We start from the raw sequence: 20,822 nt of genomic DNA on the forward strand, positions 1-20,822 counted from the left end.
GTTTGCACAGATCACTGGAAGGCGGGCTGTAAACAGTCCCAGGCCTGTCTAGTCCCATGGGTGGAGAAAGAGACTATGGTGCTGACAGTCTCTAGTGGGCTGAATCCTGTTCAGAAGGGATCTGCCATGCGCAGACCCCAGTTCTCTGGTGGTTATGCTGAGGGCACTGGAAGGCAGGCTCACCTGTCCGGTGGGTGGAGAATGGGACTTGGACGCTGGCAGTCTCTGGGAGGGCAGGCTCCTGCCAGTATAGAAACTACAGTGCACAGTACCCAGGCCTCAACTAGTTGTAAGCAGATCACCGGATGGGGTCTGCTGTGCGCGGTCTCCACGTCTTCAGTGGTTCTTCTCAGGCCACCGGAAGGCAGGTTGGATACAGTCCCAAGCTTATCTCACCTGTCCCGTGGGTGGAGAATGGGACTTGGAAGCTGGCAGTCTCTGGGAGGGCTGGCTCCTGCTGGGATGGGAGCTGCAGTGCACAGTACCCTGGCCTTGGCTAGTTGTGCTAAATCATATTTTTATGCTTTCAACCTTACTGTGATTTTTTTTCAGTGCCAAGTGTATGGACTGCAGTAGAGAATGTTCTATCAGAATGTCAGAACAATATACATACTGCTGTTGTTAGGACAAGTTTTTCATGGATGTCTGGTTTGTCTAGTTTGGTTGTGATACTTTGCAAGTCATATTTCTTGCTGATCTAGTTGTTCGGTTATGGAATGAAAGGTGTTGACATTTCCAGTTCCACTTACCAGTTTCTATTTCTATCAGCTTGTCATATCGTTTGCTTCTGTGTGACTGAATGAGTATGAGCTTATGTTATTGTGAGATGTTCCATTTGCTCTCTAATAACATTTTTGTTTCAGAGTCTAAATTGTCTGCTGCCAGCATTGGCATTCCAGTTAAGGTTGCCATTTGCTTATTTTTTCCTTGTGATTTTCCTCTAATCTACTTGTATCTTTGATTATAAGTGTGTGGGATATATCTGAATCATTTGTTGCACATCCAACAATCTTTAACTTTTAATGAAACTTGTTCAGTATGTTTACATTTATATAATTAATAGACATATATTTATCTGCCCTTTCAACTTTTTATTTTCTATGCTACACGTGTTTTTATTTTTCATTTCTTCCTTTTATGTTACCATTTGGGTTAGGTAAATGTTTTCTAGTATCATCTTAACAACTCTCTTTAGATTCTTATGATTACAGTTTATCATGGACATACTAATTAAAATCAGCTTCAGAGTTATACTAATATATTTGGTTTGATAGCAATTTTGTGTCTTTCATGTTATACTTACTTTTACTCCTGTAACATTGTACTATGATATATATTACATGTACACATATTGTAAACACATATGAATTATTACAGTTTTTACTTTTGCAATGTACTATTGTGTTGCTTCTTTAGCCCAAGTCGGGTTCCACCCACTTCCTTTGGACTATTACTGGCAACTCTATTATACAAGAACTACATCTACGCATTACAGAGCCAAGATTACACTATGCATATGCTACTTTATATTGCTTTTAATTTACATTAAAAGAAATCTTATTTTATATACCAATTCCAGCTCCCTCTCCCTTCTGTCCCCCAGTGCTTCCCACCAGCCTCCCATCTCATTCCCCTACCACTCCCCAGGGAGGGTAAGGCCTCCCATGGGGGGTCACTAAAGTCTGTCACATCATTTGGGACAGGGATTAGGCCCTACCCCATGTATCTAGACTGGGAGAGTATCCCTCCATAGGGAATGGGCTCCCAAAGCCCATTCATGAACTAGGGATAAATATTGGTTCCACTGCCAGAGGCCCCATAGACTGCCCTGGCCTCCCAACTGACACCTACTTTCAGAGGGCCTGGTTCAGTCTGATGCTGGTTCCCAGCCATCAGATTGGGGTCCATGAGTTTCCATTTGCTTGGGTTAGCTGTTTCTGTGGTTTCCCCAGCATGGTCTTGACTCCTTTCCTCATCACTCCTCCCTCTCTACAACTGGATTCCAGGAGTCTGGCTCTGTGTTTAGCTGTGGATCTCTGCTTCTGCTTCTGCATCTGTCAGCTGTTGGATGAAGGCTCTAGGGTGACATTTAAGGTAGTCATCAATCTCATTATAGAGCAAGGGCAATTAAGGTAGCCTGTCCACTATTGCTTAGATTCTTAGTTGGTGTCATCCTTGTGGATCTCTGGACATTTCCCTAGTTCCAGATGTCTCTTTAAACCTATAATGGCTCCCTCTATCAAGGTATATCTTTTCTTGCTCTCTTTCTCTATTCTTCCCTCACCTTGATCCCTCGTGTTCACCTCACCCCTCCCCTTCCTCCTACTTCCTTCCCTACCACTACCACCACCCTCCCCACCCTCCACCCATTTCTGCCACCCCCCACCCTTGTGCTCCCGATTTGCTCAGGAGATCTTGTTCCTTACCCCTTCTCCAGGTATTGATCTATGCCTCTTAGGGTCCTCGCTTCCTTGCTTCTCTGGGGTTGTGGATGTAGAGTGTTTATTCTTTACTCTATGTCTAATATCCACTTACCATGTTTTTCTTTCTGGGTCTAGGTTACTTCGCTCAGTATGTTTTCTTCTAGTTCCATCCATTTGTCTACAAATTTCAAGATTTCATTGTTTTTTTTTCCACTGAATAGTACTCCATTGTATAAATGCTTATGTTTTTTAAGTTTATGAGGATACAAAGAAAATGCATTTCAATTGCTCTGAATAATTTCATAATTATTTCTATCAATGTTTTTGTTTTATTCTGTAGATATAAATTACCTTCTTGCCCTATTTTTCAATCATTATTACAAGATTAGACTACTAGAAACAAATGTTCTTTTTTTCTGCTTATCTAGTGTTATGGTTTGCATTTAACTTGTGTACTCTGAAACTCTGGTGGGAATGTAGTGTCCCTGAGATTATTTACAGCTTAAACTTGGTCTGAATGTGTTACTTAGAGATGGGGCCCATGGACTATGGTTAGGTTAGAAAATGGGAGACCCCATGGATATATATTGCTGTGTAAAAACACAGAGAAAGGAATGTAAGGAATGTACACATACTCCTGGTTTATCATCATATGATGATTTGTGCTGTCTCAGCATTCTGCTGATATGGATGTCATTCCACAAGCACCCCTCAAACTTGTACCAAAGCCATTAGATGCAATGTCACTGTTTTCTTTATTGTTTACCTATGCAATTGGTTTTTAGCAACAGAAAACAAACACATATCTGGAAATGTCTTTCATTTGCATTGAGAATTATGGAGAAAGATATCATCATCTAAGCCAATTTAGCCTTTGAATAGGTTACCCACTTCTTTATACCACCATTGTTTCTGCAACATGATCATTTGTCAAACATTCTATTTAAGTGGCTGTGCCAATTCCATCTTGTTGCACTCATTGCTTTGAATTTCAACATTTTTACTACAGTGTGTCAATTTGTGGATGGCTGTGAATTTGTCTATACTTGTAACTACTTTGACCTCCTGTGTGGTTAGGTACAAGATTTGGAATTTTCAGTCATTTATTAAAACAAAAACTATTTGCTTCTTTCTCCTTCTTCAGCTCCTAGCTGTATACATGATGCATTTGTTAGTGTCCGTTGATAATTTCCTCACTCTTTATTCATGTGTTCTGTTAATTGTGTATTATCTCTTAATATATTTACAAATTCACTGACTCCCCTTTGTTGGTTAAAAGGGTGTCAAGATGTAGTAGTGAATTTTTATTTGATGTGTATTTTTAATAATATTAAGGGCTGTGAGAAACTTAAGTAAAGTGGCTCACAGCCCTTATGATTATGTTCAAAAGTCAGAATTATATGTAATTCTTATTAGTATTATTAAATTTTCCAGAACCTCCTAATATAGCTATTGACTCTTAATATACAGAAAATTAGTTTTATAGATTGAAACAACTGAATTTATTCCAGGTTATTTATTTATCAACGTTGTTATTTATTCAGTTGCAAGAAAAATTAGAACTAGAAATCATCCCTTGTATATACCGAATATCAGATCCCCTATGAGTCTACTGGGCCCTATATCACAAGGTAATGATGAAACTGATCAGCTGTAGGTAGGAAATATGATATAAGCTTCAGAATCCCATAAGAAACACCATGTTGATAGCAAGGGTTTGAAGAACATTGTCTCTATCACATGGCAACAAGCCAAGGAAATTATAAGGAAATGTCCTACTTGTTTTTTGTATAATCAAGCTTCACTATCCACAGGAAGTAATCCTAAAGAAATTAAATCAGGAAGTAAGCTTGTGTCCCCCTGGGAACACTCGCCCACCCATCACCGACTCCCTCAATTTCTGGAGGCCCGCTCCTGGAATCCAGAGGATCCACCACACAAGAAAGACCTCAGTCTTTCCAGACTCCACTTTACAGCATCCCCAGCTTCAGGTGAGCTTGGGTAACCCTGGGACCAGCCCCTGCCACCCATCACACACACCCTCAATTTTCTGGAGGCCCGCTCCTGGCATCCAGAGGATCCACCACACAGGAAAGTCATCAGTCCTGCCAGAACCCACCCTCCAGTGTCCCCAGCTTCAGCTTCAGGAAAGGAGACCAGTGGAGACAGAAAATCCCCACATGTACGCACTGGAAGAAGAGATGGGAAGAAGACAGAATAAGAGCTCATTCAACAATAGAAAGACCAACATGACTCCACGAGAATCTAGAGACCAAATGCCAGCAAGACCTGAAAAACACAATATAGATGAAGCAGAAGAGACATACCTTAAAAATTATTTTATGAAGATATAGAGACAATCAAAGAGGAAACAAGGAAATCCCTTTAAGAAATAGAAGAGAAAACAAACAAAAAATACATGAAATGGAGGGAAAGACAAACCAAAAAATTCAAGAAATAAACAAATCTCTTAAAGAATCTAAATAGTACCAAGATAAAACAACCAAACAAATGAAGGAAACAATTCAAACAGTTGAAGGATTAAAAGCTGAAATAGAAACAAAAAAGAAAACACAGAATGAGGGGATGTTGGAAAGAGAAAAGCTGGGTAAACAATCAGGTAAGACGGATACAAGTATCAAAAATAGAATACAAGAGATAGAAGAGAATCTGAAACCGAATCGAAAGCCCTAATTTTAACCCACACACCTATGAACACTTGATTTTTGACAAAGAAGCTAAAACTGTACAATGGAAAAAAGAAAGCATCTTCAACAAATGGTGCTGGCATAACTGGGTACTGGTATGCAGAAGACTGCAGATAGATCCAGGTTTATCGCCTTGTACAAAACTTAAGTCCAAATGGATCAAAGATCTCAACATAAATCCAGCCACACTGAAACTTTTAGAAGAGAAAGTGGGAGATACTTTTCAACGAGTTGGTACAGGAGACCACTTCCTAAACATAACACCAGTGGCACAGGCACTGAGATCGACAATTAACAAATGGGACCTTCTGAAACTAAAATGCTTCTGTAAGGCAAAGGACACAGTCAAAAAGACAAAAAGGCAGGCCACAGAATGGGAAAAGATATTCACTAACCCTACATCTGACAGAGGGCTAATCTCCAAAATTTACAAAGAACTCAAGAAACAAGTCTCCAAAACACCAAAGGATCCACTTGAAAGGTGGGGTACAGAGCTAAATAGAGAATTCTCAGTAGAGGAGGCTAAAATGGCCAAGAGACACTTAAGAAAGTGCTCAATGTCCTTAGCCATCAAGGAAATGCAAATCGAAACAACTCTGAGATACCATCTTACTCCTGTCAGAATGGCTAGAATCAAAAACACCAAAGACAATTTATGCTGGAGAGGATGTGGAGAGAGAAGAACACTCCTCCACTGCTGGTGGGAGTGCCGACTCATACAGCCTCTTTGGAAATCAGTATGGAGATTCCTCAGGAAAATGGGAATTAATCTACCACTAGACCCAGCAATTCCACTCTTAGGCATTTATCCAAATGAGGCAGGTTCATACAACAAGGGCATCTGCTCCACTATGTTCATAGCAGCATTGTTTGTAATAGCCAGAACCTGGAAGCAACCTAGATGCCCCTCAACTGAAGAGTGGATAGAGAAAATGTGGTACATTTACACAATGGAGTATTACTCAGCAGAAAAAAACAATGGAATCTTGAAATTCGCAGGGAAATGGATAGCACTGGAAGAAACCATCCTGAGTGAGGTAACCCAGTCGCAAAAAGACAAACATGGCATGTACTCACTCATATATGGATTTTAGACATGGATCAGGATAGTGCCAGTCTGCACTTCCACAGATAGAGAGTCTGGGAAACAGGAAAGAACCTAAAAGATATGCATATATGCATAGTACCCAAGAGAAGAGGATGGAGACAAGATCATCTGAATGGATGGGGAACACGGCGAGGGGTGGGGGGGAGTGGGACCTGGGAAGAAGAGAGGGGGTGAAGAGGAAGAGAGTTGGTCATGGGGGAACAGGAATTTCAGGGGGTGGGGGTAGAATGGGGGAAGAGGGAATCATAGGATCGAAGACAGATCCGGCCCCAGAGTGACCTCGAGTGATCTAAAGGGAATACACCAATTGGCAAGCTAAGCAATAGTGGAGGGACCACCTCGAATGCCCATTCCTGATAATGAACTTGATGTCTATAACCATCCGGGAGCCTTCACCCTGTGACTGATGGAAGCAGAGGCAAACACACAACTAATCACTGAACTGAACCCAAGGAACCCAGTGACAGGGAGAGAGGAGTGATGAGCAAATTGGCAACGAATGGGCTGGCAAAACCAGCAGAGACAGCTGATCTGAGCAGGGGAGAGCTCTTGGACCCCAGACCGACAGTGGGGAGGCCAGCATGGGACTGATCTGGACCCCCAAAAGGGAGTGTCAGTGAGAAGGCCTGGGAAACCTATGGGGCCCTGAGCTGTGGATCAGTGTCTATCCCTAGTATACAAACTGTCTTCGTGTGCCTATAGCACAAAGAGAGATGCTCTCTCAGCCTGGACTCTTAGGGGAGTGCCTGGACCCTACCAAGAGTAAAATGACAGACTCTAGATATCCCCTATGTGGAAGGATTTGGCAATAGGGTGGGAGGGAGGAGGGGAAGGGGAGTGCGGGAGGAGGGGAGAGAGAGGGAACTGGGATTGACATGTAAAACAAGCTATTTAAAATTAAAATAAAAAATGATAAAAAAAGAAAAAAAAGAGATAGAAGAGAGAATCTCAGGTGTTGAAGACTCACTAGAGGATACACAATCATCAACCAAAGAAAATCTCAAAACCAACAAATCTCTAACACAAAATATCCAGAAAATATGGGACACCATGAAGAAGCCAAACCTGAGAATAATAGGTATAGAAGAAGGTGAAGAAACACAGCTTAAAGGTACAGAATACATATTCAACAAAATCATAGAAGAAAACTTCCCTAACCTAAAGAAGGATATGCCTTTGAAAATACAATAATCTTACAGAACACCAAATAGGCTAGACCAGAAAAAGAAGTCCCCGCACCACATAAAAATAAAAAAATCCAACCTACAGAAATAAAGAGAAAATATTAAGAGCCGCTAAGGAAAAAGGCCAAGTAACATATAAGGCAGACCTACCTGAATTACACGAAACTTCTCAATGGAAACTTTGAAAAGCAGAAGAAGACCTTGGACAGATGTTCTACAAATGCTAAGGGAACAAGGATACCAGCCCAGACTACTATATCCAGCAAAGCTTTCAATTACCATAGATGGAGAAAACAAATTATTCCATGATAAAGCCAGATTTAAATAATATGTATCCATGAATCCAGTTCTACTGAAAGTGCTGGAAGGAAAACCTAGACCCAACGAAGACAACCACACTCACAAAGACATAGGCAATAGATAATCCCACTTTACCAAAAACCAAAAGAAAAAGGGAGGAGAGCATACACAAAATAACTCCACTAACAATAAAAAAATCACAAACAAGAATTATCAATCAATGGTCATTAATATCCCTCAATGTCAACGATCTCAACTTGCCTATAAAAAGACACAGACTAGTATAATGGATGTGAAGCCAGACCCCATTCTTTTGCTGCATACAAGAAACACATCTCAACATCAAAGACAGACGTTACTTCAGAATAAAGGGATGGGAAAAGTTTTTCCAATCAAACGGATGCAAGAAACAAGCTGGTATAGCAACCTAATATCTAACAAATTAGACTTCAAATTAAAATCAATCAAAAGAGATGAAGAAGGACATTTCATATTCATCAAAGGAAAAGTCCATCAACATGAAGTCTCAATTTTGAACATCTATGCCTAAATACAAAGGCACCCACATTCATGAAAGAAATATTACTAAAGCTCAAATCACACATAAAACCGCACACACTAGTAGAACCGCAACACTCTGCTCTTACCCCTAGACAGGACCTTCAGACAGAAAATTAACAATGAAACAAAAGAACTAATAGAAGTTATGACCCAACTGGGTTTAACAGAAATCTATAGAATATTCCACCCAAACACAAAGGGATATACCTTCTTCTCAGTGACACATAGAACCTTCTCTAAAATTGACCACATAATTGGGAGCATAGCAAACCTCCACAGATACAAAAAATAGGAATAACCCCCTGTATATTATCAGACCATCATGCATTAAAATTAGAATTTAACAATAACACAAATCACAGAAACCCTACAAACTTATGGAAATTTAACAATGCAAAATTGCACCATCCCTCGGTAAAGGAAGAAATAAAAAAAGAAATTAAAGACTTCCTGGAATTCAATGACAATAAAGACACAACATACCCAAACTTCTGGGACACTCTGAAAGCAGTGCTGAGAGGAAAGTTCATAGCACTAAGTGCCCACAAGAAGAAACTGGAGAATAGTCACAGTAGAGAATTAATAACACAGATGAATTCTCTAGAACAAAAAGAAGAAAACTCACCCAGGAGGAGTAGATGCCAAGAAATAATCAAATTGAGGGCTGAAATCAATCAAGTAGAAACCAGGAAATCATTGCAAGGAATCAATGAAACAAAGATTTGGTTCTTTGAGAAAATCAACAAGATAGACAAACCTTTGTCCAAACTAACCAAAAGGAAGAGAAAGACCATGCTAATTAACAAAATCAGAAATGAAAAGGGGAACATAACAACGGACACTGAGGAAATTCAGAGAATCATCAGGTCATACTTTGAAAACCTGTACTCCACAAAACTCTAAAATTTAAAGGAAATGGACAATTTTCTGGATAGAAATCACTTGCCAAAACTAAATCAAGAACAGATGAACAACCTAAACAGACCTATAACTCTTAATGAAATAGAAGCAGTCATCAAAAGTCTCCCAACCAAAAAAAAGCCCAGGCCCAGATAGCTTCAGAGCAGAGTTCTACCAGAAATTCAAAACGGAGCTAATTCCAATACTTCTCAAAGTGTTCCACATAATAGAAGAAGGGAGCTCACTGCCAAACTCTTTTTAGGAGGCTACAATTACCTTGGCACCCAAGCCAAACAAAGGCACAACTAAGAAAGAGAACTATAAACCAATTTCCCTCATGAACATCAATGAAAAAAGTACTCAATAAAATACTAGCAAATTGGATTCAAGAACATATCAGAAAAATCATCCACCATGATCAAGTAGGCTTCATCCCAGGGATGCAGGGATGGTTCAATATATGAAAATCCATCAATGTAATCCACCATATAAACAAGCTGAGAAACAAATATCACATGATCATCTCACTAGATGCAGAAAAAGCCTTTGACAAAATCCAGCACCCCTTCATGATAAAGCTCCTAGAGAGATCAAGGATAACAGGAACATACGTAAACATAATAAAATGTATATACAGCAAATCAACAACCAACAAACTAAATGGAGAGAAACTCAATGCAATTCCTCTAAAATCAGGAACAAGACAAGGATGTCCACTTTCTCCATATCTCTTCAATATTGTACTTGAAGTTATAGCTACAGCAATAAGACAACAAAAGGAGATCAAGGGGATACAAATAGGAAAAGAAGAAGTCAAGCTTTCACTATTTGCAGATGATATGATAGTCTACATGAGTGACCAGAAAAACTCCACAAGGGAACTCCTAGAGCCGATACACACCTTCAGCAAAGTGGCAGGATACAAGGTTAACTAAAAAAAATCAGTGGCCCTATTATATACAGATGATAAAGTGGCTGAGAAAGAAATCAGAGAAACATCACCCTTTACAATAGCCATAAACAGCATCAAATATCTGGGGATAATGTTAACTAAAGAAGTGAAAGACCTGTATATCAAGAACTTTGAGTCTTTAGAGAAAGAAATCAAAGAGGATACCAGAAAATGGAAAAATCTCCCATGCTCTTGGATTGATAGGATCAACATAATAAAAATGGCAATCCTGCCAAAAGCAGTCTACAGATTCAGTGCAATCCCTACCAAAATTCTGGTACAATTCTTCACAGATCTTGAAAGAACAATAATCAACTTTATATGGAAAAACAAAAGGCCCAGGGTAGCCAAAACAACCCTAAACAATAAAGGAACTTCAGGAGGCATCACCAGACCTGACTTCAAGCTCTATTACAGAGCTATAGTCATGAAAACAGCTTGGTATTGGCACAAAAATAGACAGGTAGACCAATGGAGCCGAATTGAAAACCCTGATATTAACTGACACATGTATGAACATCTGAATTTTGACGAAGAAGCTAAAAATATACAATGGAAAAAAGAAAGCATCTTCAACAAATGGTGCTGGCATAACTGGGTATTGGCATGCAGAAGACTGCAGATAGATCTATGTCTATTGCCTTGCACAAAACTTAAATCCAAATGGATGAAAGACATCAACATAAGTCCAATCGAACTGAAACTCTTAGAAGAGAAAGTGGGAGATACTCTTCAATGAGTTGGTATAGGAGACCGCTTCCTGAACATAACACCAGTAGCACAGACACCGAGATCAACAATTAACAAATGAGACCTCCTGAAACTAAGAAGCTTCTATAAGGCAAAGGACACAGTCAAAAAGACAAAATGGTAGTCCACAGAATGGGAAAAGATATTCACTAACCCCACATCTGACAGAGGGCTAATCTCCAAAATTTACAAAGAACTAAAGAAGCAAGTCTCCAAAACACCAAGGAATGCAATCAAAAAGTGGGGTACAGAACTAAATAGAGAACTCTCAATATAGGAGTCTAAAATGGCTGAGAGACACTTTAGAATGTGCTCAACATCCTTAGCCATCATGGAAATGCAAATCAAAACAACTCTGAGATACCATCTTACTCCTTTCAGAATGGCTAAAATCAAAAACACCAAAGACAATTTATGCTGGAGAGGATGTGGAGAGAGGGGAACACTCCTCCACTGTTGGTGGGAGTGCCAACTCTTACAACCACTTTGGAAACAGTATGGAGATTCCTCAGGAAATGGTAATCAATCTACCATAAGACCTAGCAATTCCACTCTTAGGCATAAATCCAAAAGATGCAAATTCATACAACAAGGACATCTGTTCCACTATGTTCTTAGCAGCATTATTTGTATTAGCCAGAACCTGGAAGCAACCTAGATGCCCCTCAACTGAAGAGTGAATGGAGAAGATGTGGTACATTTACACAATGGAGTATTATTCAGTAGAAAAAAATGGAATCTTGAATTTCGTAGGCAAATGGATGGCACTAGAAGAAACAATCCTGAGTGAGGTTATAATAAACAGCATGGGAATTAAATCTGGCAAAAAGGGAAACTTCCCAAAATTAATGTTGGGACAGGATTTTGTTTTATCTTTACAGGAGAATAAAAGCAGCCAGCTAAGGAACCTAAAGACCACTGGACAAATGAGACTTGAAGAAAAAGGAGAAATTATCCAGATAAATGCCCCCAAGAAAAAGAGTAATTTGGCCTAATGGGACAGCACATTTCCAATAGGATAAAAATTTCATAAATATTCCCATATGCTTGTGTCTTTTGTTCTCTACAAACATATAAGACAAATGATGTTTTCAAGGTCTTACATACATATATTTTAAATAGATAGGTAATCTTCAAACACTTCAAAGGCCTACAGAATATAGCATTTAAAATGTATTAATAGCAAAAGTCTTTTTATGACAGTGAGACAGTTTCCTCTTGGCAGCATCAATTTATTACAAAAAAAGGATGATAGGCATTGAAGAATCTCCATATGTAGTTTGCTTTCTTGTGGCAAAAGCTATCTATTTGAGCAAGACACTGCTATTGCCTCAACTGCTGACAGTATGCTGTCCAAACTGGAAAAGCAGGACACAAAGTAAAGCAACTGCTGGACTTTGCCAACAGAGGATAGGATAGTCTTTCAAAATTCCTGCTTCACAGGAAAGTCTGTCCGATATTTTAGACCTATTGACTGAAGATAGATGCCCCAACATGGCAGAGGAACCTTGAGTGACTGTCCAGGTATCCAGATGTCTCTGTTGTTTCTTACTTTTGAAAGTTGCACTTCCTGTTTACTCTGGTAATATTATCTTTGATGGAATTAAAAACCTTATAGGTGCTGTTATAGTTATAGTTTTCCTTAGCTGTGATAGAAGGTAAATTAGGCACAAAACTTCAAGATAGGATTAATTATGTACTATTTTCTCTGAATTTGCCAGTTGCAAATGGACTGTACATCATTAATGTAATTTTTACTAGATATTTTTCTTATTGTATATAGTTTTGCTATGTTAGAGTTAAAACCCTTCTGTTTTTATTTAGCGTAAAAGGGGGAAATGTTGTGAAATGTTTGATTACACTGTGTAAACATATGTTGCTGTGATTGGTTTAATAAAAAGTTAAATGCCCAATAGCTAGGCAGGAGGTATAGCCAGGACTTCTGGACAGAAACGCTGGAAAGAAAAAAGGCAGAGTTTCCAGCCAGACACAGAGGGAACAATACATTCAGGAGGAGAGGTAAAAGCCATGAGCTACAGGGCAGCACATAGATGAATAGAAATTGGTTAATTTAACTTATAAGAACTAGTTAGAAACAAGCCTAAGCTATAGTCTGAGGTTTCATAATTAATAATAAGTCTCTGTGTTGTGATTTGGGGCTGGCAGTCCAAGAAAGTCCATTATAGGGAAGGGAAACTGAAGCTGAGATGTAAAATAAATACATTAATAAATAACAAATAAGCCGTGTAGTGGTGGCGCACACCTTTAATCCCAGCACTCGGGAGGCAGAGGCAGGTGGATCTCAGTGAGATCGAGGCCAGGCTGGACCGATAGCCTCCAAAACAATACAGAGAAACCCTGTCTCGTAAAAACCAATAAAATAAAATAAAATAAAATAAATAACAAATAAATTATATATATATATGTATATATATCACATTCAGTTACTATAATGAACTCAGTGTGTTACCCATTTATTCTTTTTGTCAATCATCTTATTAAAAATATTTTATTAATTTGTATTTAAATTAAAAACAATCTTATTTTTCATACCAGTCTCAGTTCTCTCTCCCTCCTGTTCTCCCATGCCCCCTACCAAACACCATCCCAACCCCATCAACTCCCCAGGGAGGGTGAAGCCTCCCATGGGAGATTATCAAAGTCTCCACATCATTTGGGAAATAGATACCCAATTATTTTTGATCCTCAAAACTCTGTGGGCTTTGCATATCAAATTATAGCCATTCCATCAAACTCTGTACACTTGGTTTTTATCAAGATACATTTCAGACTTCAGCATTCTTCATACTAAGGCTACGTAAGATAGTCCAGAAGTCTGTAGATACACCTATACATGTGGAAGTTATAACAGAGATAAATGGAGAAAAGCACTAGGAACTGCCATTGCAAATAGAAGATGTTGTGGTGATGAAAAAAAAACGTACAATCACACATTGACTAGAAGCAGGTAAATAGATAAGGAGTTTCAAAATGAATAATAGAGCTATAGAAGACAGTGATAACAAATGTTGATAAATGGATGACAGTCCACAGAGGTTGACAATTTTTATATGAAATATATCTTAATTTTAAAAAAGTGATTAACTCTAACTTTGATTTGAGAGATAAAGATACCTGGTGGTATCATGGACAGTGATTGAAGAAAGAAAGTAAAAACAAGACAGAAGAGAACTATGTCCCTCCCCAAAAGTAAAGTAATAAGTGGCAATTATTTCTTTTACATAGAAGAGCTGACTACTATCTTAATCTTGAAAATTATAAATTTAAACAATTTTATATTAATGTCTATATACTTGTATTAATATTTTGATACGTCTTTTTATAGATATGCACATTTACATCAAAATAAATATAAATATAAATAAATATTCTACTACAGAACACAAGACCACTAAAGGTAATTACTTAGCTTTTCCTTTTTAAAAATATTCATAGTAGATCCACTTTGAACAGAAGGAACTTAAAGTTTTTAAAACATTTTTAGGGAAAGTAAAAGTTGACTTTATGCTTAATTTTCAAGTGTTCCAGTGGAAGTCTATTTGTGTTAATATGTGTTACACTGTATGTACATGTCTCTGTACCCTCAACATTACTAAGTTTATACACGCTTCAGAAAAAAAAAAGGTTGGCAAAATCTTGATTATTTCTTTTTCTAATTGATCTCAATAAAATCCGACTTGAATTAAAAAATAACTTCACAGTGGAAAATATTGAAAAGGTCATTAATATTGTTATTGAAAAATAGGCCATCCTTACACTAATTCTTACATCTATGCATGACTTGATTAATTTTAACACTAGCTAGCTCAGGAAATTTGCCGAAATTAATAATACCCAATGAAATTTCAGGGGAAATGAATGTCCTCACTGGAGACTTTATTAGAAATGTGACCCTTGGAGACTGGGAATTGGGTAAGTTCTATAACATCAAATGATTTTCCTTCCTGTGCAAACGAAGCACAAAGGGCCCCATGAGAAAGTAGGTAAGGACTTCTGGAAGCTGCTCAGGACAGATGACAGGAGCATTGGTACCAGGTAACTGACTTGGGACCGATAAACTGTTGTAGGAAGGAGCTGAAAGTAACCCTCAAGAAGCATGTCCACTTACAATTCTCCATACACTAATATCACCATAATCCTGAACTTTTCTAAGACGTTAGTAGCTGGACTCCCCATTTCCACTTAACTATTTTTGAGGGGTAAGTAGAATGTTCAGTCATAATATATAAATTTGACTGAAAAAATGAGAGGTTTTTTTAAAAAACCTGATCAATGGAGGATGTGGATATATTATATCATGTGACATAAGCAAATGAAAGTTGCAGATGATTTTAGGGTGGTTTGTCAGCTTACCTTAAAATGAGGGAATTACCTACATGCATTCAATATACTACATTAAACATTAAACCCAGACAATATGAAATCCTAATAGAGCAATATGATATCTGAATGATGTTAACTGACAGTCTTTGAAGACAAAGGGAACCCTAAGCCATGGAAAATCAGATTCTGAAACTGAAAAAGCTAAGGAAATTAATTCTCCCCTACAGCTTCCACCAGAAATAATCCTGTCGCTGCTTTCATTTTTGCCTACTGGTGCCCATTTTAAATTCTAAACTCTAGGAATGTGGTATAATAGATTTCTGTTGTTCCAAGCTCCCAGGTTTGTGGTAATTTGTTTCAGGAAAGTAATAAATCCTCCAAATACTTCTCCTTGGTTGAAAATAAAATGTTCATATTTTATGTTGCAAACCCTTTGACGTCAAGTCTTCAGGAACTTGCCCCAGTCTTGATATGTTTCACAAACATTGGTAGCTTATTCTACATTAAGTGATTTTCATAACTTTCACCCTGTATCTAAAATGGTCTTCCCCAACCTTTATGACTGATTTTTTACAAGTCATACTTCAGCTTGGCTATTCAACTTTTTCACAGACTTTTCCCATTCATCTCTTCTAAAATAAAATAAATCCTAGTTATTCTTATCATATGACCTTCAGTATAGCACTTATTTTATTCTTTTTCTCATTTTTATATTTATCTCCATCTACATCCTATCTCCCCTAGCATAAGATGAATTCAATAAGAATAGAATATGTAATCTTAATAGTATATACCAATCACTAAAATAAATTATTGTGTAATTGCATGCATAAACAGTAAAATATTTGGAAGTTGATTTGCAGTTCTAAATATGAAGACTATTCAAGTTTTTTTAGATCAGCAAACATAAATTCTCAAATTTGTAATAAAATTAGGAACATGATGTTTCCTGAGTTGCCGCTTTTGATTGGCTCACATTTTCTATCTATAAGAGAATGAGGAACAAACAATAACAGTCTGCTTCTGTAATCCACCCTACAGAGGAGGTATCATTTCAATCAATTCTGATAAGTTGTCACTTAGGGTTACAGTTAGATGAAACCACATATATCATTATAAATGTGAAATACCCAAAGCATTTCCATTAATATCAGAAATGAAACAGGGTCGTCCATTATTGTCATTCCTTTCAATGTGGTGCTTAAAGCACTAGCTACAGCAATAAGTCAAGAGAGAGACACTAGTGGTACAAAAATGGTAAAAGAAATCAAGCTATCCCTATTTGTGGATAATATTGTATTTTTAGATCAGTATCTTAGAGTTTCTATTGCTATGAAGATACACCATGACCATGACAACTCTTATAAGGAAAGTATTGAAAAAATTTAATTGGGATAGCTTGCTTACAGTTTCAGAGGTTCAGTCTAATGTCACCATAATGGGGATCATGATGGCATGCAAGTACATTTTGATCAGAAGGCAACAGGAAGTAGACTTACTGTCACACTGAGGGTAGCTTGAGCAGAAAAGACCTCAAAGCACACCCCCACATTGACACTCTTCCTCCAACAAGGTCACACTTACTTCAACAAGCCCATACCTATTCCAACAAAGCTATACCTACTAATAGTGTCACTCCATATGAGCTTATGAGAGGCAATTACATTCAAACTAATGACATTCCACTCCCTGACCCCCATAAAACCCCATAAGCTTGTAACAATATCATAATGCAAAATGAATTTAATCCAACTTCAAAAGTCCCCATGATCTAACAAAGTCTCAACAATGTTCTAAAGTCCAATTCAAAGTCTCTTCTAAGATTCATGCGATCTCTTAACTGTAATCACCTGTAAAAATCACAATCAAGAAGCAGATCACATACTTCCAACATATAACAGCACAGGACATACATTAACATTCCAAAACACAGGGAACAGAGCATAGCAAGGAAATACTGGACCAAAGCAAGAACAAAAACCAGATGGGCAAACTGCAAACTGTTCATCTCTGTCTGATGTCAAAAGTCTCTTCAGATATCCAACTCCCTTCAGTTTTGTAGACTGCAACACACTTCTTTTTCTTGGGATTGTTCCACTACCTGTTAGCAACTCTCTTTGGCAGGTATCCCATGACTCTGGCATCTCTAACATCTTGGCTTCTCTACAGTAATCCAGGCATTAACTTCACAGCTTCACACAACGGCCTCTCTACTAGGCCTCCATTCAGGGACAGTCCTGACACACTCCTGGTCTCAGCAGCTTTCTTTAGTCTCAGTGGCCCATTTCTTCTATCCTCAGAAGTCACAATCCTTACTCAATTACAGCTTTCACTGTGAATTTTTTTCTGGCCAATCAAGTAGGAATTTCTCCATTTCACTTGCCAGTTCTAACTCAAATTGGTAAATAGTATAAACTTAACTTCCTTGCTGAGTTTTGTAAATTTGCTTTAAAAACAGGTATGTGTCGCCAGGTGGTGGTGGGGCATACATTTAGTCCCTGCACTTGGGAGGCATTTAGTCTGGGCACTTCGAGACAGACAGGCAGATCTCTGTCAGTTTGAGGCCAGCCTGGTCTACAGAGCAAATTCCAGGACAACCAGTGCTACACAGAGAATTCCTGTCTTGAAAAACAAACAAAAGAATGTTATATGTCTGCTGGTTCTCAAAGGATATAAGTAATTACTCCAAATTAGTTTGGATGCAGAGTTCAGAAGATCGGGTCTCTCAGGCCATGCTCTGATGTCAATGCCAAGTAAATCTCCTTAGAATTATTTTGAGTAGTTGAATAATTCTCTACCAACAACATGCAGACATAAATAATTGCTGGACCCTCTTTCAAGGCACAGCAGGCAAGTAACAGGCATCTATACAATTCTCATCAGAAACTCAGGTGAGAAAAATTTTTCAATGTAGTTTTCTAGAAAAATGTCTTTTCTTGCAAATTGAATTTCTCAGTTTTAAAATATTGAAATTCCCTTTCCCACAAATCTTTTGTCCAAATACTAGAGAAATAACCATTTATTTGTATCACTTCAGAAATCATGAGAAGCACAAATTTACCAAAATGAATGGTATTTTCACAGTACTATGGAAATTTATTAGAAATGTTTTGAGATTGTTTTAAAATAATAATATCATTATACTTACAACTTCCTGAATGCACTTAATTTTTTGTTCAGGGCATTCTGTATGTGCACTAGGCAAGTTGTATGAGAAAGGACTAATTTTACATCAGATTTTTTTTAATTCTCAATGAAATTTGAAAGGGATTTCTATTTTATCTTATGATTCCTAGACAAGTGCCAATATAAATTATACTTTATCAATTTAATCAATTTGGAAGTTGGAGAAAATCATATTTTGTGAATTCAAGCTGGCACAAAAATATATTTAGTGGAAAATATTAAAATTATAAATATAAACATTTACATTCCTTTTCAGTATATCCATACATTCCTTTTCAGTAATGTTCCTGAGGGTTTCGACTTCAAGAAAACTAAGACTTAAAGATCAGAAATAATTTCAGTAAACAGAAACCAGATGACTTTCTTCTGCTATTCAGAAATTTTCCTCTGTCCCTGAACTTAGAGTAGAGCTATGGTTAGTAACTGCCCAAATCACTGTTTCTACGGAAAAGCCTCGTAGGGCCAACTACCCGTCTAAAGAAATACTCAGCCCAGAGTAAATGACCAACACATCTCAAACCAGGGTAATGTTCAAGGTTGTGAATTTGTAATAAGTATAAGAAACACACAAACAAGAAATACTGTATGTGGTAATACTAACCCCTGGAAAGACTGACAGTTGACCTTAAAGAGATACTGTTTCCAGAGGAAAGTGTTCTGGAAGAAGAATGGCTAGCCCATGTCAGTGCATTCCTCAATGCTTAAGAAGCATTCCAGGGTGTCTGTAAGTTATTTCTTCTAACTGCCAATACCACTGCAACAGCAGACACTTGCTCACTAACTCTGCTGTGAGCTCATCCACCCTGAAACTATGGTATGCAGGAAGCATTAACGGTCCTCAAAGATGACTGTAGACTAATCAAAGTTACAGAACACTGCAGAACTCAGAACGTGACATTTACTGGTTAACAAAAGTTTTGTTTTCCAATTTTTGGAGCAATGGTTACTATAGAGAATTTGAAAAGGGGGAGAAATGCAAAGAAGAAAATAATGAATTCTAATTCTCACTGCATAAAAATACTAGTACTAACAGTTTGACATTTTTCATGCTATCTTTATATCATAGTTATATATTTATTTGGAGATTATAATTATACATAAACATTGTTCATACATAAAACATTGTTTTGCTCTTCACCTACTATATCTATTTTATCACTGAAATAAATATTTTAGCAGTGATTGTACAATATACCATAATATGGGTGAATGACATTTCCTAATTTGCAGTCCACTTAGTTGAAATGTTATACTCACTACTAATAAAATCACAGGGGGAAGCATTACATGTAATTATTTGCTTGTGTTTTTGCATTCTTTCAGATAGCTTCTTCACTAATAGTCAAAGGCTGTAAACATTTAAATGCTTCATCCTTTACTACTAAATAATTTCCCAGGGATTCCACTAATTTGCTGAAGTGCAGCTAAGGTTCCATTCCACATTGTACAGATCAAACATTACCATGTTTTTAAAATCTTGCCGTTTCAATGGACAAAATAAATAACTCATACTACTATTTCAAGTAATATATTTCTGGTAAGGAAGTCAATCATTTCTGATTCATTAAAACCCTATTAGTGTTTATGCCATTTACCTATATTTTCCAACAATCCTGATAATTTGTATGTTTTACATAGAAAAGGACTACAAAAAACATGCATTTCTTTTAACATTTGATTTTATTCATGGCTTTTTACATTTACATGGGAATTTATCAATTTAACCCTTAAATTTTATCAAATTTCTTCTAATAACATTTACACTCATTTTTATACATAAAACTTGAATGGATATTCTTATATTGCAAGCATAAGTTATAATACAAATAAGTTGGAAGTCCTAAAACAGTCCCTGTTCTTCACTCCTCCCTCACATCTTCCCTGTTCGTGTGTCTGTCTTTCTCTCACTGTCTCTTGCTATCTCTTTTCTTGGTGTCTCACTGCTCATTCTTGGTCTCTTGATCTCCTCCCTGTGTCAGCCATCTGCTTGTGCATCCCAATCTTCAGAAGAAAATTCTTTGCAAATATTCCCTGTTCCCCATTTTATTTTTAGTGTATACTCCAATAAGATTAGAAATACATTTTGTGGTAGATTACACATGACATTCAATTTGCCATTTCCGGCTATGTAACTGTGTAGTTCCACAGGGTTAGGTGCACTTTCTTTGTGCAACTGTCACCGCTACTAATCTGCAGAGTTATCCCATCTTCCCAAACAGAAAATGGATGTTATTAAACCAGATCTCCCTGTTCCTAGATCCCTCACAATCACCAGTTTATATTTGTCTACTGTAGGTACCTCACTTAAGTAAAATTAGAGAATGTAGCCCTCCTTCATTTAGCATTAAAATTTACCTATGTTGTAGCATGCCAATATTCTATTCCTTTATAAAAAATAGCTAATGT

Source organism: Mesocricetus auratus, unplaced genomic scaffold (genome assembly GCF_017639785.1).
Source record: "Mesocricetus auratus isolate SY011 unplaced genomic scaffold, BCM_Maur_2.0 Super-Scaffold_100008, whole genome shotgun sequence".
NCBI classification, from domain to species: Eukaryota; Metazoa; Chordata; class Mammalia; order Rodentia; family Cricetidae; genus Mesocricetus; species Mesocricetus auratus.